Source organism: Schistocerca americana, chromosome 9, assembly GCF_021461395.2.
Source record: "Schistocerca americana isolate TAMUIC-IGC-003095 chromosome 9, iqSchAmer2.1, whole genome shotgun sequence".
Taxonomy (NCBI): Eukaryota; Metazoa; Arthropoda; class Insecta; order Orthoptera; family Acrididae; genus Schistocerca; species Schistocerca americana.
The window spans coordinates 194,570,638-194,587,832 of record NC_060127.1 but is presented as its reverse complement, the minus strand read 5'-3'; the positions used below and the strand labels follow the sequence as shown (position 1 = coordinate 194,587,832).

Here is a 17,195-nt window from a genome sequence, read left to right as displayed (position 1 = left end):
TTCCTTCTTGCACCGTGAGCCGTGGTCGGTGGTCGTCGGCGAATGACGCGCGGGTTCCGGCAGTCGTCCCGTTTGAAGCGCTACCTGCGCGCCACGGGGCTGCTGGCACCCAGCAGAGGGAAAACCTGCATCCCTCCATTCTGGTCACGTGCTTAGGGTGGTCAGTATATTTCTATGGCTTCTCTGACCTTGTGGTTTACCAAACCCGGCTGTTCGGCAAGTACACGTGTTTTGGTAAATTCTGTTTGGTTGCCACAGTCTTGCGACTATTCGGCCACTGCAGATTTCCTGCCCTGCCACAGACGAATGTAGCGCTCGTGTTCCCGTATGCGCATTATTTTTGCCTTGCCGATCTGTCTGATGCATTATTTTCCACGCTGACATTCCACTTTGTAGCTGTATCGTGTAAAGCATCTACCTTGCCCCTGACGGAGCGTAGCAGATCCTGAATCTTACGATTACTGTACACGTTAGGCTCGACTGCAACCGCCCGAAGGTGTTAACTGGTCCGGTGAATGACGTCCTTCTTATGGGGTAAGCGCGTCACTGGCTGCAGTTTGTTGATTACTCGCCTATTTCTTGTGTTCCGATGACTGTGTGAATCGATTTATGTTTGCAACCATTGGCCACGGTTGTTGTACGCAGCCTTTTGAGGTGATATGTTACGTTGTGAGAATCACTTAGGCGCTGCGTGCGGACAGCTAAGGAATGGATAACCGAGTTCTCGTGCACTGAGTGGCGGCTGGATTGGACGTGCAAAAAATCTGTCCGTATGTCGAGGCTTCAAGTATGGTCTGTGTCCTAGAGTGCCCTCCGTTTACATTTCCACGTCTAGCAATGGAATTGCTCCTTTCTTCTTTGTCTCTAGTGTGGACCCTATCTTCCCGTGCATTTTACTCATTTATTCTTGAAACCTGCGTAGCTCCGTTTCACCACGAGGCCATATAGCGACCGTATCGTACACTTATCAGAACCAACGTCATGGGCATAAAGAATCGGAACAAATTGCCACGGTCCGCGCGGCTCTCTCCGTCGGAGGTTCGAGTCACCCCTCGGGCATGAATGTGTGTGTTGTGCTTAACGTAAGTTAGTTTAAGTTAGATTAAGTAGTGTGTAAGCTTAGGGACCGATGACCTCAGCAGTTTTCCCCCATAGGCTCTTACCACAAATCTCCAAACAAAGTGCCGTTGTTTCAAAGGCCTCCATATCATATGCTAACGAGGGGGAGGGGGGGGGGGGGACGTGGAATAAGGGAGACCCCATGGCTGTCTGTTCATAGTATTTATCCTGCCATTTGCAGTTTGTTGAAGACTGAAGAGTTATGCTTCGTTGTTTGACATTCTGTTTAACACATCGCACAGCATTTCGCTGTTGAAGAATCATCGTTCCAAACCTTGACAAATGTTACCTTACACCTGTTTTGTTGAGCCGTTGAGTGTCTTTAGGAAGAGCAGAAATCGCTTGCAACAAAGTTACGAATTTTAATGATACAGTAGAACCGTCCCCTCCCCTTCACCCCTCTACCTCACTTTCATGATGGTTGTTCATTTTATTTTGCTGTTATGAAACTGTTCCTACATTTTCTTGTATCTGTTGACAGGTGGTGCCGGGTGATGGAGCCATTTGACAATCGTTGTGGTAAGTAATTGGCTCTCCTTTTCGTTTACCGTGTGCTGTCACAATTTCTAACGACAGAATCCACGTTCGTTGCATCTTCAGAAATTTTCTGTTATTATTGTGTACAGTTGACTAAATACTTCTTTGCTTCAGGCACGTTCTAATACCGATATGTAGTTTGGCACAACGCTGTTCGGATTCATACTGTCGTCAGAGGGTGTCATTCAACTGATTGTACAGTTTATTCTCTCATTACACAGCAAGTCTAAAGAGAGTTAAAGATATCCGACAGGAGCAATTACCGGTTAAAACTAGGGGAAAAGTCCCTATAACGATAGTACGGAAATGAATACTTGTTGAGGTATGGGTCAATCTGTCCTCTCATTCCCGCCTGTGGCTCATATAGAAGTAGACACTGCAGGCGGTGGTGCGTGTGGATACCACGCATCCTGACAAGTCCTTTAACCCATCGACGCAGTGAATCACGCGCTCTTTCAAATAGATCTGGCTCGGCTCGCAATGCGACACGCGTATCGTTTGCATACGTCTGTAACGCCTCAACAATGTCCACAGGTTGACATGCGACAATGCCTTTAAATGTCCACACAGACAGAAATCTAACGGATTCGTGTCCGGTGTGCGGGCTGTTAGAAACATTATTGAGAAAAAAAGAAAAAAAAAACGGGCATTTGAAGACGACTGTCGAACGATTCTACTGCGGCCAGCATACATTGAGCGCAAGTACCACGAAGATAAGGTTCGAGAAATTAGGGCTGATGCGGAGGCACGCAGACGGTAGTTTTTCCCTCGCTCTGTTGGCGAGTGGAACAGGTGGGGAAATGACTAGTAGTGCTGCAGAGTACGCTCCGCCACGCACCGTACACGGGCTTGCGGCGCACCTGTGCAGAACCACGCCACAGGACTGCCGGCCGTGAGGCGAGTGGGGCAGTGCCGCCGCAGGACGAGTCTCTGCCCCGCCCCCCTCCCCGCCCCGCCGCTACACACACCGCAGCTGCGCGGGATGTCGTAGTGTCTCACACACGTGACACTGGTTTTTCAGCGTAGTCAACGCTGTGAACAACGGTCCGAACGTTCCAACACTCGTCCACTTCCTCGACGGTAGAAGTCCGCTTCTTGGCCACGGAGCTACTGTATTCGACAAGCAATGACTGAACGCACCGTTGGAAAATCGTTTGCTCTAGCTGTTCTGCAAGCTTCCCGAAGAGATGGAAAACATCGTGGTGCAAGGTCTGGACTTCCCGGTCAGCAACACCGACGTGTGTTCGGCCTTCGTCAAATCGTTGGTTCCACATAACTGCGGCTGAACACGGCACTGCGGTTGTTCTGTGTAGCAGCAAAGTGCCATGGTAGACCTGTGCCTATGTCTGCTGGGCATTCTTTCCTTGTTTTGGTCCATGATGAAATGGTTCAAATGGCTCTGAGCACTATGGGACTTAACATCTATGGTCATCAGTCCCCTAGAACTTAGAACTACTTAAACCTAACTAACCTAAGGACATCACACACATCCATGCCCGAGGCACGATTCGAACCTGCGACCGTAGCAGTCGCGCGGCTCCGGACTGAGCGCGTAGAACCGCTAGACCACCGCGGCCGGCCATATTGATGAAGACTGGAAGTCTGTTACTGAGTTTATCAAACGGTTACGTTGAGCTACTTTTGCTCTTCGTATAATTAACGAACAAACGAATAAATCTCCTGACATATTTTACATATTTCGACTCAGTAAAGATGTACGGATTAGTTTTATGTGAAGAAAGTATTGATTGCACAAAGGCGAGTAGTAACATAAACGTGTGACCATCCGTGATCGTCATGTAGGTACCTGTTCAGGGAGTTACGCATTTGAACTAGACGATCACAATATATTGTATAGTTGCTAATGAAATTCGTCGTAAATACGCCATCACAATTTGAGAAGAACAGCGAAGTCCACACCCACAACACGAGAGGGAAAAAGACCTTTAGCACCCATTACTGAAGCTGTCAGTAGTTCGGAAAACAGTTCAGTGTACAGCAACAATAATAAAGTGTGTCACAGGCAGCAAATATAGTGTCAAATCGAAAATAAAATCACTTCTCCCACACAGCTCTTCTTATTCCATGGACGAATTTCTATTTGAAAACTGATAGCCTGTATATAAAAAGAACCTTGTTTTTTTATTACACCAATATAAGTAGTAGCACTAAAAACTGTGTGAATAAATGTTAACATTAAACATGTATAAGTATCCTTTAAGCTAACCCTTTCCACGTTATTTCGATGAAAAGATCGTTCCAATTATCTATATTTCACGTAACTAATTTTCTAAATAAATTATACTACGCTCCCTGAAAATATGGGAAGACAAGAACTTGCATTAGAAGAGATTTGTCTCAGAGCATTCAGATGCATTTTACAGACAATTTTTACCACACTATTTCCCTTCCAGTGATCGTTCCTATCTCTGAATATTGTTCATCCATCCTGGGAAACCCCAGATACTCCTCGTAATATCGTGTTCGACCTCCTTTTACCCAGCGTATTACGAGAACTCGACGTAGCACGGATTCGAAAAGTCGCTGGAATTCCTCTGCATAAGTAATGAGGTACGCTCCCTATATAGCAGTCCACAATTGCGAAGGTGTTGCCGATGCACAAGACTATGTGCACGACTGACCTCTCGACTATGTCCCATAATTGTTTGATGGGATTTACGGTGGACGATCTGGGTGGCCAAATCATTGGCTGACATTGTGCAGAATGTTCTTTAAACCGATCACAAAAAATTGTGGCAAGGTGACACGGCGCATTGTCATCCATCGTCGTTTGGAAATACAAAGTCCGCGAATGGTCTCCAGGTAGCTAAACACAACCAGGAGCCAGTCCACTCCACATAAACACGGGACACGCAGTCGTGGAGGCGCCGCTAGCTGCACGGCCTCTTGCCTGCGCCTACCGTCAGCTCTTACCGACCCCTCTTAATAGGCCGCGGCCTCTTGCCTGCGCCTACCGTCAGCTCTTACCGACCCCTCTTACCAGGCCGCGGCCTCTTGCCTGCGCCTCCCGTCAGCTCTTACCGACCCCTCTTACCAGGCCGCGGCCTCTTGCCTGCGCCTACCGTCAGCTCTTACCGACCCCTCTTACCAGGCCGCGGCCTCTTGCCTGCGCCTCCCGTCAGCTCTTACCGACCCCTCTTACCAGGCCGCGGCCTCTTGCCTGCGCCTACCGTCAGCTCTTACCGACCCCTCTTACCAGGCCGCGGCCTCTTGCCTGCGCCTACCGTCAGCTCTTACCGACCCCTCTTACCAGGCCGCGGCCTCTTGCCTGCGCCTGCCGTCAGCTCTTACCGACCCCTCTTACCAGGCCGCGGCCTCTTGCCTGCGCCTGCCGTCAGCTCTTACCGACCCCTCTTACCAGGCCGCGGCCTCTTGCCTGCACCTACCGTCAGCTCTTACCGACCCCTCTTACCAGGCCGCGGCCTCTTGTCTGCGCCTACCGTCAGCTCTTACCGACCCCTCTTACCAGCCGCGGCCTCTTGCCTGCGCCTTTCGACAGCTCTTACCGACCCCTCTTACCAGGCCGCGGCCTCTTGCCTGCACCTGCCGTCAGCTCTTACCGGCCCCTCTTACCAGGCCGCGGCCTCCTGCCTGCACCTACCGTCAGCTCTAACCGACCCCTCTTACCAGGCCACGGAATCTTGCCTGCGCCTACCGTCAGCTCTTACCGACCCCTCTTACCAGGCCGCAGCCTCTTGCCTGCGCATTTCATCAGCTCTTACCGACCCCTCTTACCAGGCCGCGGCCTCTTGTCTGCGCCTACCGTCAGCTCTTACCGACCCCTCTTACCAGTCCGCGGCCTCTTGTCTGCACCTACCGTCAGCTCTTACCGACCCCTCTTACCAGGCCGCGGCCTCTTGCCTGCGCCTTTCGTCAGCTCTTACCGACCCCTCTTACCAGGCCGCGGCCTCTTGCCTGCGCCTGCCGTCAGCTCTTACCGACCCCTCTTACCAGGCCGTGGCCTCTTGCCTGCGCCTACCGTCAGCTCTTACCGACCCCTCTTACCAGGCTGCGGCCTCTTGCCTGCGCCTGCCGTCAGCTCTTACCGACCCCTCTTACCAGGCCGCGGCCTCTTGCCTGTGCCTTTCGTCAGCTCTTACCGACCCCTCTTACCAGGCCGCGGCCTCTTGCCTGCGCCTTTCGTCAGCTCTTACCGACCCCTCTTACCAGGCCGCGGCCTCTTGCCTGCGCCTTTCGTCAGCTCTTACCGACCCCTCTTACCAGGCCGTGGCCTCTTGCCTGCGCCTACCGTCAGCTCTTACCGACCCCTCTTACCAGGCCGCGGCCTCTTGCCTGCGCCTACTGTCAGCTCTTACCGACCCCTCTTACCAGGCCGCGGCCTCTTGTCTGCGCCTACCGTCAGCTCTTACCGACCCCTCTTACCAGGCCGCGGCCTCTTGCTGCGCCTTTCGTCAGCTCTTACCGACCCCTCTTACCAGGCCGCGGCCTCTTGTCTGCGCCTACCGTCAGCTCTTACCGACCCCTCTTACCAGGCCGCGGCCTCTTGTCTGCGCCTACCGTCAGCTCTTACCGACCCCTCTTACCAGGCCACGGCCTCTTGCCTGCGCCTACCGTCAGCTCTTACCGACCCCTCTTACCAGGCCGCGGCCTCTTGCTGCGCCTTTCGTCAGCTCTTACCGACCCCTCTTACCAGGCCGCGGCCTCTTGCCTGCGCCTGCCGTCAGCTCTTACCGACCCCTCTTACCAGGCCGCGGCCTCTTGCCTGCGCCTTTCGTCAGCTCTTACCGACCCCTCTTACCAGGCCGCGGCCTCTTGCCTGCGCCTACCGTCAGCTCTTACCGACCCCTCTTACCAGGCCGCGGCCTCTTGCCTGCGCCTACCGTCAGCTCTTACCGACCCCTCTTACCAGGCCGCGGCCTCTTGCCTGCGCCTGCCGTCAGCTCTTACCGACCCCTCTTACCAGGCCGCGGCCTCTTGTCTGCGCCTACCGTCAGCTCTTACCGACCCCTCTTACCAGGCCGCGGCCTCTTGCTGCGCCTTTCGTCAGCTCTTACCGACCCCTCTTACCAGGCCGCGGCCTCTTGCCTGCGCCTTTCGTCAGCTCTTACCGACCCCTCTTACCAGGCCGCGGCCTCTTGCCTGCGCCTGCCGTCAGCTCTTACCGACCCCTCTTACCAGGCCGCGGCCTCTTGCCTGCGCCTTTCGTCAGCTCTTACCGACCCCTCTTACCAGGCCGCGGCCTGTTGCCTGCGCCTACCGTCAGCTCTTACCGACCCCTCTTACCAGGCCGCGGCCTCTTGCCTGCGCCTATTGTCAGCTCTTACCGACCCCTCTTACCAGGCCGCGGCCTCTTGTCTGCGCCTACCGTCAGCTCTTACCGACCCCTCTTACCAGGCCGCGGCCTCTTGTCTGCGCCTACCGTCAGCTCTTACCGACCCCTCTTACCAGGCCGCGGCCTCTTGCCTGCGCCTACCGTCAGCTCTTACCGACCCCTCTTACCAGGCCGCGGCCTCTTGCTGCGCCTTTCGTCAGCTCTTACCGACCCCTCTTACCAGGCCGCGGCCTCTTGCTGCGCCTTTCGTCAGCTCTTACCGACCCCTCTTACCAGGCCACGGCCTCTTGTCTGCGCCTACCGTCAGCTCTTACCGACCCCTCTTACCAGGCCGCGGCCTCTTGCCTGCGCCTTTCGTCAGCTCTTACCGACCCCTCTTACCAGGCCGTGGCCTCTCGCCTGCGCCTACCGTCAGCTCTTACCGACCCCTCTTACCAGGCCGCGGCCTCTTGCCTGCGCCTACCGTCAGCTCTTACCGACCCCTCTTACCAGGCCGCGGCCTCTTGCCTGCGCCTTTCGTCAGCTCTTACCGACCCCTCTTACCAGGCCGCGGCCTCTTGCTGCGCCTTTCGTCAGCTCTTACCGACCCCTCTTACCAGGCCGCGGCCTCTTGCCTGCGCCTGCCGTCAGCTCTTACCGACCCCTCTTACCAGGCCGCGGCCTCTTGCCTGCGCCTACCGTCAGCTCTTACCGACCCCTCTTACCAGGCCGCGGCCTCTTGCCTGCGCCTACCGTCAGCTCTTACCGACCCCTCTTACCAGGCCGCGGCCTCTTGCCTGCGCATTTCGTCAGCTCTTACCGACCCCTCTTACCAGGCCGTGGCCTCTTGTCTGCGCCTACCGTCAGCTCTTACCGACCCCTCTTACCAGGCCGCGGCCTCTTGCCTGCGCCTGCCGTCAGCTCTTACCGACCCCTCTTACCAGGCTGCGGCCTCTTGCCTGCGCCTGCCGTCAGTTCTTACCGACCCCTTTTACCAGGCCGCGGCCTCTTGCCTGCGCCTTTCGTCAGCTCTTACCGACCCCTCTTACAAGGCCGTGGCCTCTTGTCTGCGCCTACCGTCAGCTCTTACCGACCCCTCTTACCAGGCCGCGGCCTCTTGCCTGCGCCTACCGTCAGCTCTTACCGACCCCTCTTACCAGGCCGCGGCCTCTTGCCTGCGCCTACCGTCAGCTCCTACCGACCCCTCTTACCAGGCCACGGAATCTTGCCTGCGCCTGCTGTCAGCTGTTACCGTCCCCTCTTACCAGGCCGCGGCCTCTTGCCTGCGCCTACCGTCAGCTCTTACCGACCCCTCTTACCAGGCCGCGGCCTCTTGCCTGCGCTTACCGTCAGCTCTTACCGACCCCTCTTTCCAGGCCGCGGCCTCTTGCCTGCGCCTTTCGTCAGCTCTTACTGACCCCTTTTACCAGGCCGCGGCCTCTTGTCTGCGCCTACCGTCAGCTCTTACCGACCCCTCTTACCAGGCCGCGGCCTCTTGCCTGCGCCTACCGTCAGCTCTTACCGACCCCTCTTACCAGGCCGCAGCCTCTTGTCTGCGCCTGCCGTCAGCTCTTACCGACCCCTCTTACCAGGCCGCGGCCTCTTGCCTGCGCCTACCGTCAGCTCTTACCGACCCCTCTTACCAGGCCGCGGCCTCTTGCCTGCGCATTTCGTCAGCTCTTACCAACCCCTCTTACCAGGCCGCGGCCTCTTGCCTGCGCCTACCGTCAGCTCTTACCGACCCCTCTTACCAGGCCGCGGCCTCTTGTCTGCGCCTACCGTCAGCTCTTACCGACCCCTCTTACCAGGCCGCGGCCTCTTGCCTGCGCCTACCGTCAGCTCTTACCGACCCCTCTTACCAGGCCATTGCCTCTTGCCTGTGCCTGCCGTCAGCTCTTACCGACCCCTCTTACCAGGCCGCGGCCTCTTGCCTGCGCCTACCGTCAGCTCTTACCGACCCCTCTTACCAGGCCGCGGCCTCTTGCCTGCGCCTACCGTCAGCTCTTACCGACCCCTCTTACCAGGCCACGGCCTCTTGCCTGCGCATTTCGTCAGCTCTTACCGACCCCTCTTACCAGGCCGCGGCCTCTTGCCTGCGCCTACCGTCAGCTCTTACCGACCCCTCTTACCAGGCGGCGGCCTCTTGCCTGCGCCTACCGTCAGCTCTTACCGACCCCTCTTACCAGGCCATGGCCTCTTGCCTGTGCCTGCCGTCAGCTCTTACCGACCCCTCTTACAGGCCGCGGCCTCTTGCCTGCGCCTACCGTCAGCTCTTACCAACCCCTCTTACCAGGCCATGGCCTCTTGCCTGTGCCTGCCGTCAGCTCTTACCGACCCCTCTTTCCAGGCCGCGGCCTCTTGCCTGCGCATTTCGTCAGCTCTTACCGACCCCTCTTACCAGGCCGCGGCCTCTTGCCTGCGCCTACCGTCAGCTCTTACCGACCCCTCTTACCAGGCCGCGGCCTCTTGTCTGCGCCTACCGTCAGCTCTTACCGACCCCTCTTACCAGGCCGTGGCCTCTTGCCTGCGCCTACCGTCAGCTCTTACCGACCCCTCTTACCAGGCCGCGGCCTCTTGCCTGCGCATTTCGTCAGCTCTTACCGACCCCTCTTACCAGGCCGCGCCCTCTTGCCTGCGCCTAGTGTCAGCTCTTACCGACCCCTCTTACCAGGCGGCGGCCTCTTGCCTGCACCTACCGTCAGCTCTTACCGACCCCTCTTACCAGGCCGCGGCCTCTTGCCTGCGCCTACCGTCAGCTCTTACCGACCCCTCTTACCAGGCCGCGGCCTCTTGCCTGCGCCTACCGTCAGCTCTTACCGACCCCTCTTACCAGGCCGCGGCCTCTTGCCTGCACCTACCGTCAGCTCTTACCGACCCCTCTCACCAAGCCGCGCCCTCTTGCCTGCACCTACCGTCAGCTCTTACCGACCCCTCTTACCAGGCCGCGGCCTCTTGCCTGCGCCTACCGTCAGCTCTTACCGACCCCTCTTACCAAGCCGCGCCCTCTTGCCTGCAGCTACCGTCAGCTCTTACCGACCCCTCTTACCAAGCCGCACCCTCTTGCCTGCACCTACCGTCAGCTCTTACCGACCCCTCTTACCACGCCACGGAATCTTGCCTGCGCCTACCGTCAGCTCTTACCGACCCCTCTTACCAGGCCGCGGCCTTTTGCTTGCGCCTACCGTCAGCTCTTACCGACCCCTCTTACCAGGCCGCGGCCTCTTGTCTGCGCCTACCGTCAGCTCTTACCGACCCCTCTTACCAAGCCGCGGCCTCTTGCCTGCGCCTTTCGTCAGCTCTTACCGACCCCTCTTACCAGGTCGCGGCCTCTTGTCTGCGCCTACCGTCAGCTCTTACCGACCCCTCTTACCAGGCCGCAGCCTCTTGCCTGCGCCTACCGTCAGCTCTTACCGACCCCTCTTACCAGGCCGCGGCCTCTTGTCTGCGCCTACCGTCAGCTCTTACCGACCCCTCTTACCAAGCCGCGCCCTCTTGCCTGCACCTACCGTCAGCTCTTACCGACCCCTCTTACCAAGCCGCACCCTCTTGCCTGCACCTACCGTCAGCTCTTACCGACCCCTCTTACCACGCCACGGAATCTTGCCTGCGCCTACCGTCAGCTCTTACCGACCCCTCTTACCAGGCCGCGGCCTTTTGCTTGCGCCTACCGTCAGCTCTTACCGACCCCTCTTACCAGGCCGCGGCCTCTTGTCTGCGCCTACCGTCAGCTCTTACCGACCCCTCTTACCAAGCCGCGGCCTCTTGCCTGCGCCTTTCGTCAGCTCTTACCGACCCCTCTTACCAGGTCGCGGCCTCTTGTCTGCGCCTACCGTCAGCTCTTACCGACCCCTCTTACCAGGCCGCGGCCTCTTGCCTGCGCCTACCGTCAGCTCTTACCGACCCCTCTTACCAGGCCGCGGCCTCTTGTCTGCGCCTACCGTCAGCTCTTACCGATCCCTCTTACCAGGCCGCGGCCTCTTGTCTGCACCTACCGTCAGCTCTTACCGACCCCTCTTACCAGGCCGCGGCCTCTTGCCTGCGCCTTTCGTCAGCTCTTACCGACCCCTCTTACCAGGCTGCGGCCTCTTGCCTGCGCCTGCCGTCAGCTCTTACCGACCCCTCTTACCAGGCCGTGGCCTCTTGCCTGCGCCTACCGTCAGCTCTTACCGACCCCTCTTACCAGGCCGTGGCCTCTTGCCTGCGCCTGCCGTCAGCTCTTACCGACCCCTCTTACCAGGCCGCGGCCTCTTGCCTGTGCCTTTCGTCAGCTCTTACCGACCCCTCTTACCAGGCCGTGGCCTCTTGCCTGCGCCTTTCATCAGCTCTTACCGACCCCTCTTACCAGGCCGCGGCCTCTTGCCTGCGCCTTTCGTCAGCTCTTACCGACCCCTCTTACCAGGTCGCGGCCTCTTGCCTGCGCCTACCGTCAGCTCTTACCGACCCCTCTTACCAGGCCGCGGCCTCTTGCCTGCGCCTACCGTCAGCTCTTACCGACCCCTCTTACCAGGCCGCGGCCTCTTGCCTGAGCCTACCGTCAGCTCTTACCGACCCCTCTTACCAGGCCGCGGCCTCTTGCCTGCACCTTTCGTCAGCTCTTACCGACCCCTCTTACCAGGCCGCGGCCTCTTGTCTGCGCCTACCGTCAGCTCTTACCGACTCCTCTTACCAGGCCGCGGCCTCTTGCCTGCGCCTTTCGTCAGCTCTTACCGACCCCTCTTACCAGGCCGCGGCCTCTTGCCTGCGCCTTTCGTCAGCTCTTACCGACCCCTCTTACCAGGCCGCGGCCTCTTGCCTGCGCCTACCGTCAGCTCTTACCGACCCCTCTTACCAGGCCGCGGCCTCTTGTCTGCGCCTACCGTCAGCTCTTACCGACCCCTCTTACCAGGCCGCGGCCTCTTGCCTGCGCCTACCGTCAGGTCTTACCGACCCCTCTTACCAGGCCGCGGCCTCTTGCCTGCGCATTTCGTCAGCTCTTACCGACCCCTCTTACCAGGCGGCGGCCTCTTGCCTGCACCTACCGTCAGCTCTTACCGACCCCTCTTACCAGGCCGCGGCCTCTTGCCTGCGCCTACCGTCAGCTCTTACCGACCCCTCTTACCAGGCCGCGGCCTCTTGCCTGCGCCTACCGTCAGCTCTTACCGACCCCTCTTACCAGGCCGCGGCCTCTTGCCTGCACCTACCGTCAGCTCTTACCGACCCCTCTTACCAAGCCGCGCCCTCTTGCCTGCACCTACCGTCAGCTCTTACCGACCCCTCTTACCAGGCCGCGGCCTCTTGCCTGCGCCTACCGTCAGCTCTTACCGACCCCTCTTACCAAGCCGCGCCCTCTTGCCTGCACCTACCGTCAGCTCTTACCGACCCCTCTTACCAAGCCGCACCCTCTTGCCTGCACCTACCGTCAGCTCTTACCGACCCCTCTTACCACGCCACGGAATCTTGCCTGCGCCTACCGTCAGCTCTTACCGACCCCTCTTACCAGTCCGCGGCCTTTTGCTTGCGCCTACCGTCAGCTCTTACCGACCCCTCTTACCAGGCCGCGGCCTCTTGTCTGCGCCTACCGTCAGCTCTTACCGACCCCTCTTACCAAGCCGCGGCCTCTTGCCTGCGCCTTTCGTCAGCTCTTACCGACCCCTCTTACCAGGTCGCGGCCTCTTGTCTGCGCCTACCGTCAGCTCTTACCGACCCCTCTTACCAGGCCGCAGCCTCTTGCCTGCGCCTACCGTCAGCTCTTACCGACCCCTCTTACCAGGCCGCGGCCTCTTGTCTGCGCCTACCGTCAGCTCTTACCGACCCCTCTTACCAAGCCGCGCCCTCTTGCCTGCACCTACCGTCAGCTCTTACCGACCCCTCTTACCAAGCCGCACCCTCTTGCCTGCACCTACCGTCAGCTCTTACCGACCCCTCTTACCACGCCACGGAATCTTGCCTGCGCCTACCGTCAGCTCTTACCGACCCCTCTTACCAGGCCGCGGCCTTTTGCTTGCGCCTACCGTCAGCTCTTACCGACCCCTCTTACCAGGCCGCGGCCTCTTGTCTGCGCCTACCGTCAGCTCTTACCGACCCCTCTTACCAAGCCGCGGCCTCTTGCCTGCGCCTTTCGTCAGCTCTTACCGACCCCTCTTACCAGGTCGCGGCCTCTTGTCTGCGCCTACCGTCAGCTCTTACCGACCCCTCTTACCAGGCCGCGGCCTCTTGCCTGCGCCTACCGTCAGCTCTTACCGACCCCTCTTACCAGGCCGCGGCCTCTTGTCTGCGCCTACCGTCAGCTCTTACCGACCCCTCTTACCAGGCCGCGGCCTCTTGTCTGCACCTACCGTCAGCTCTTACCGACCCCTCTTACCAGGCCGCGGCCTCTTGCCTGCGCCTTTCGTCAGCTCTTACCGACCCCTCTTACCAGGCTGCGGCCTCTTGCCTGCGCCTGCCGTCAGCTCTTACCAACCCCTCTTACCAGGCCGTGGCCTCTTGCCTGCGCCTACCGTCAGCTCTTACCGACCCCTCTTACCAGGCCGCGGCCTCTTGCCTGCGCCTGCCGTCAGCTCTTACCGACCCCTCTTACCAGGCCGCGGCCTCTTGCCTGTGCCTTTCGTCAGCTCTTACCGACCCCTCTTACCAGGCCGTGGCCTCTTGCCTGCGCCTTTCATCAGCTCTTACCGACCCCTCTTACCAGGCCGCGGCCTCTTGCCTGCGCCTTTCGTCAGCTCTTACCGACCCCTCTTACCAGGTCGCGGCCTCTTGCCTGCGCCTACCGTCAGCTCTTACCGACCCCTCTTACCAGGCCGCGGCCTCTTGCCTGCGCCTACCGTCAGCTCTTACCGACCCCTCTTACCAGGCCGCGGCCTCTTGCCTGAGCCTACCGTCAGCTCTTACCGACCCCTCTTACCAGGCCGCGGCCTCTTGCCTGCGCCTTTCGTCAGCTCTTACCGACCCCTCTTACCAGGCCGCGGCCTCTTGCCTGCGCCTTTCGTCAGCTCTTACCGACCCCTCTTACCAGGCCGCGGCCTCTTGCCTGCGCCTTTCGTCAGCTCTTACCGACCCCTCTTACCAGGCCGCGGCCTCTTGCCTGCGCCTACCGTCAGCTCTTACCGACCCCTCTTACCAGGCCGCGGCCTCTTGTCTGCGCCTACCGTCAGCTCTTACCGACCCCTCTTACCAGGCCGCGGCCTCTTGCCTGCGCCTACCGTCAGCTCTTACCGACCCCTCTTACCAGGCCGCGGCCTCTTGCCTGCGCCTGCCGTCAGCTCTTACCGACCCCTCTTACCAGGCCGCGGCCTCTTGCCTGTGCCTTTCGTCAGCTCTTACCGACCCCTCTTACCAGGCCGTGGCCTCTTGCCTGCGCCTTTCATCAGCTCTTACCGACCCCTCTTACCAGGCCGCGGCCTCTTGCCTGCGCCTTTCGTCAGCTCTTACCGACCCCTCTTACCAGGTCGCGGCCTCTTGCCTGCGCCTACCGTCAGCTCTTACCGACCCCTCTTACCAGGCCGCGGCCTCTTGCCTGCGCCTACCGTCAGCTCTTACCGACCCCTCTTACCAGGCCGCGGCCTCTTGCCTGAGCCTACCATCAGCTCTTACCGACCCCTCTTACCAGGCCGCGGCCTCTTGCCTGCGCCTTTCGTCAGCTCTTACCGACCCCTCTTACCAGGCCGCGGCCTCTTGTCTGCGCCTACCGTCAGCTCTTACCGACTCCTCTTACCAGGCCGCGGCCTCTTGCCTGCGCCTTTCGTCAGCTCTTACCGACCCCTCTTACCAGGCCGCGGCCTCTTGCCTGCGCCTTTCGTCAGCTCTTACCGACCCCTCTTACCAGGCCGCGGCCTCTTGCCTGCGCCTACCGTCAGCTCTTACCGACCCCTCTTACCAGGCCGCGGCCTCTTGTCTGCGCCTACCGTCAGCTCTTACCGACCCCTCTTACCAGGCCGCGGCCTCTTGCCTGCGCCTACCGTCAGCTCTTACCGACCCCTCTTACCAGGCCGCGGCCTCTTGCCTGCGCATTTCGTCAGCTCTTACCGACCCCTCTTACCAGGCCGCGCCCTCTTGCCTGCGCCTACCGTCAGCTCTTACCGACCCCTCTTACCAGGCGGCGGCCTCTTGCCTGCACCTACCGTCAGCTCTTACCGACCCCTCTTACCAGGCCGCGGCCTCTTGCCTGCGCCTACCGTCAGCTCTTACCGACCCCTCTTACCAGGCCGCGGCCTCTTGCCTGCGCCTACCGTCAGCTCTTACCGACCCCTCTTACCAGGCCGCGGCCTCTTGCCTGCACCTACCGTCAGCTCTTACCGACCCCTCTTACCAAGCCGCGCCTTCTTGCCTGCACCTACCGTCAGCTCTTACCGACCCCTCTTACCAGGCCGCGGCCTCTTGCCTGCGCCTACCGTCAGCTCTTACCGACCCCTCTTACCAAGCCGCGCCCTCTTGCCTGCACCTACCGTCAGCTCTTACCGACCCCTCTTACCAAGCCGCACCCTCTTGCCTGCACCTACCGTCAGCTCTTACCGACCCCTCTTACCACGCCACGGAATCTTGCCTGCGCCTACCGTCAGCTCTTACCGACCCCTCTTACCAGGCCGCGGCCTTTTGCTTGCGCCTACCGTCAGCTCTTACCGACCCCTCTTACCAGGCCGCGGCCTCTTGCCTGCGCATTTCGTCAGCTCTTACCGACCCCTCTTACCAGGCGGCGGCCTCTTGCCTGCACCTACCGTCAGCTCTTACCGACCCCTCTTACCAGGCCGCGGCCTCTTGCCTGCGCCTACCGTCAGCTCTTACCGACCCCTCTTACCAGGCCGCGGCCTCTTGCCTGCGCCTACCGTCAGCTCTTACCGACCCCTCTTACCAGGCCGCGGCCTCTTGCCTGCACCTACCGTCAGCTCTTACCGACCCCTCTTACCAAGCCGCGCCCTCTTGCCTGCACCTACCGTCAGCTCTTACCGACCCCTCTTACCAGGCCGCGGCCTCTTGCCTGCGCCTACCGTCAGCTCTTACCGACCCCTCTTACCAAGCCGCGCCCTCTTGCCTGCACCTACCGTCAGCTCTTACCGACCCCTCTTACCAAGCCGCACCCTCTTGCCTGCACCTACCGTCAGCTCTTACCGACCCCTCTTACCACGCCACGGAATCTTGCCTGCGCCTACCGTCAGCTCTTACCGACCCCTCTTACCAGTCCGCGGCCTTTTGCTTGCGCCTACCGTCAGCTCTTACCGACCCCTCTTACCAGGCCGCGGCCTCTTGTCTGCGCCTACCGTCAGCTCTTACCGACCCCTCTTACCAAGCCGCGGCCTCTTGCCTGCGCCTTTCGTCAGCTCTTACCGACCCCTCTTACCAGGCCGCAGCCTCTTGCCTGCGCCTACCGTCAGCTCTTACCGACCCCTCTTACCAGGCCGCGGCCTCTTGTCTGCGCCTACCGTCAGCTCTTACCGACCCCTCTTACCAAGCCGCGCCCTCTTGCCTGCACCTACCGTCAGCTCTTACCGACCCCTCTTACCAAGCCGCACCCTCTTGCCTGCACCTACCGTCAGCTCTTACCGACCCCTCTTACCACGCCACGGAATCTTGCCTGCGCCTACCGTCAGCTCTTACCGACCCCTCTTACCAGGCCGCGGCCTTTTGCTTGCGCCTACCGTCAGCTCTTACCGACCCCTCTTACCAGGCCGCGGCCTCTTGTCTGCGCCTACCGTCAGCTCTTACCGACCCCTCTTACCAAGCCGCGGCCTCTTGCCTGCGCCTTTCGTCAGCTCTTACCGACCCCTCTTACCAGGTCGCGGCCTCTTGTCTGCGCCTACCGTCAGCTCTTACCGACCCCTCTTACCAGGCCGCGGCCTCTTGCTTGCGCCTACCGTCAGCTCTTACCGACCCCTCTTACCAGGCCGCGGCCTCTTGTCTGCGCCTACCGTCAGCTCTTACCGACCCCTCTTACCAGGCCGCGGCCTCTTGTCTGCACCTACCGTCAGCTCTTACCGACCCCTCTTACCAGGCCGCGGCCTCTTGCCTGCGCCTTTCGTCAGCTCTTACCGACCCCTCTTACCAGGCTGCGGCCTCTTGCCTGCGCCTGCCGTCAGCTCTTACCAACCCCTCTTACCAGGCCGTGGCCTCTTGCCTGCGCCTACCGTCAGCTCTTACCGACCCCTCTTACCAGGCCGCGGCCTCTTGCCTGCGCCTGCCGTCAGCTCTTACCGACCCCTCTTACCAGGCCGCGGCCTCTTGCCTGTGCCTTTCGTCAGCTCTTACCGACCCCTCTTACCAGGCCGTGGCCTCTTGC

At 59.9% G+C, this 17,195-nt stretch overlaps 1 long non-coding RNA gene across 1 annotated transcript in view; it reads left to right on the top strand.

The window, feature by feature from the left end:
* Positions 1-17,195, top strand: part of LOC124551318 — a 533,056-nt gene that overhangs the window by 373,996 nt on the left and 141,865 nt on the right. Inside the window, exon 2 of the long non-coding RNA XR_006967813.1 lies at positions 1,601-1,638. This is a non-coding gene — a long non-coding RNA (uncharacterized LOC124551318). The remainder of the gene's footprint in view (positions 1-1,600; positions 1,639-17,195) is intronic.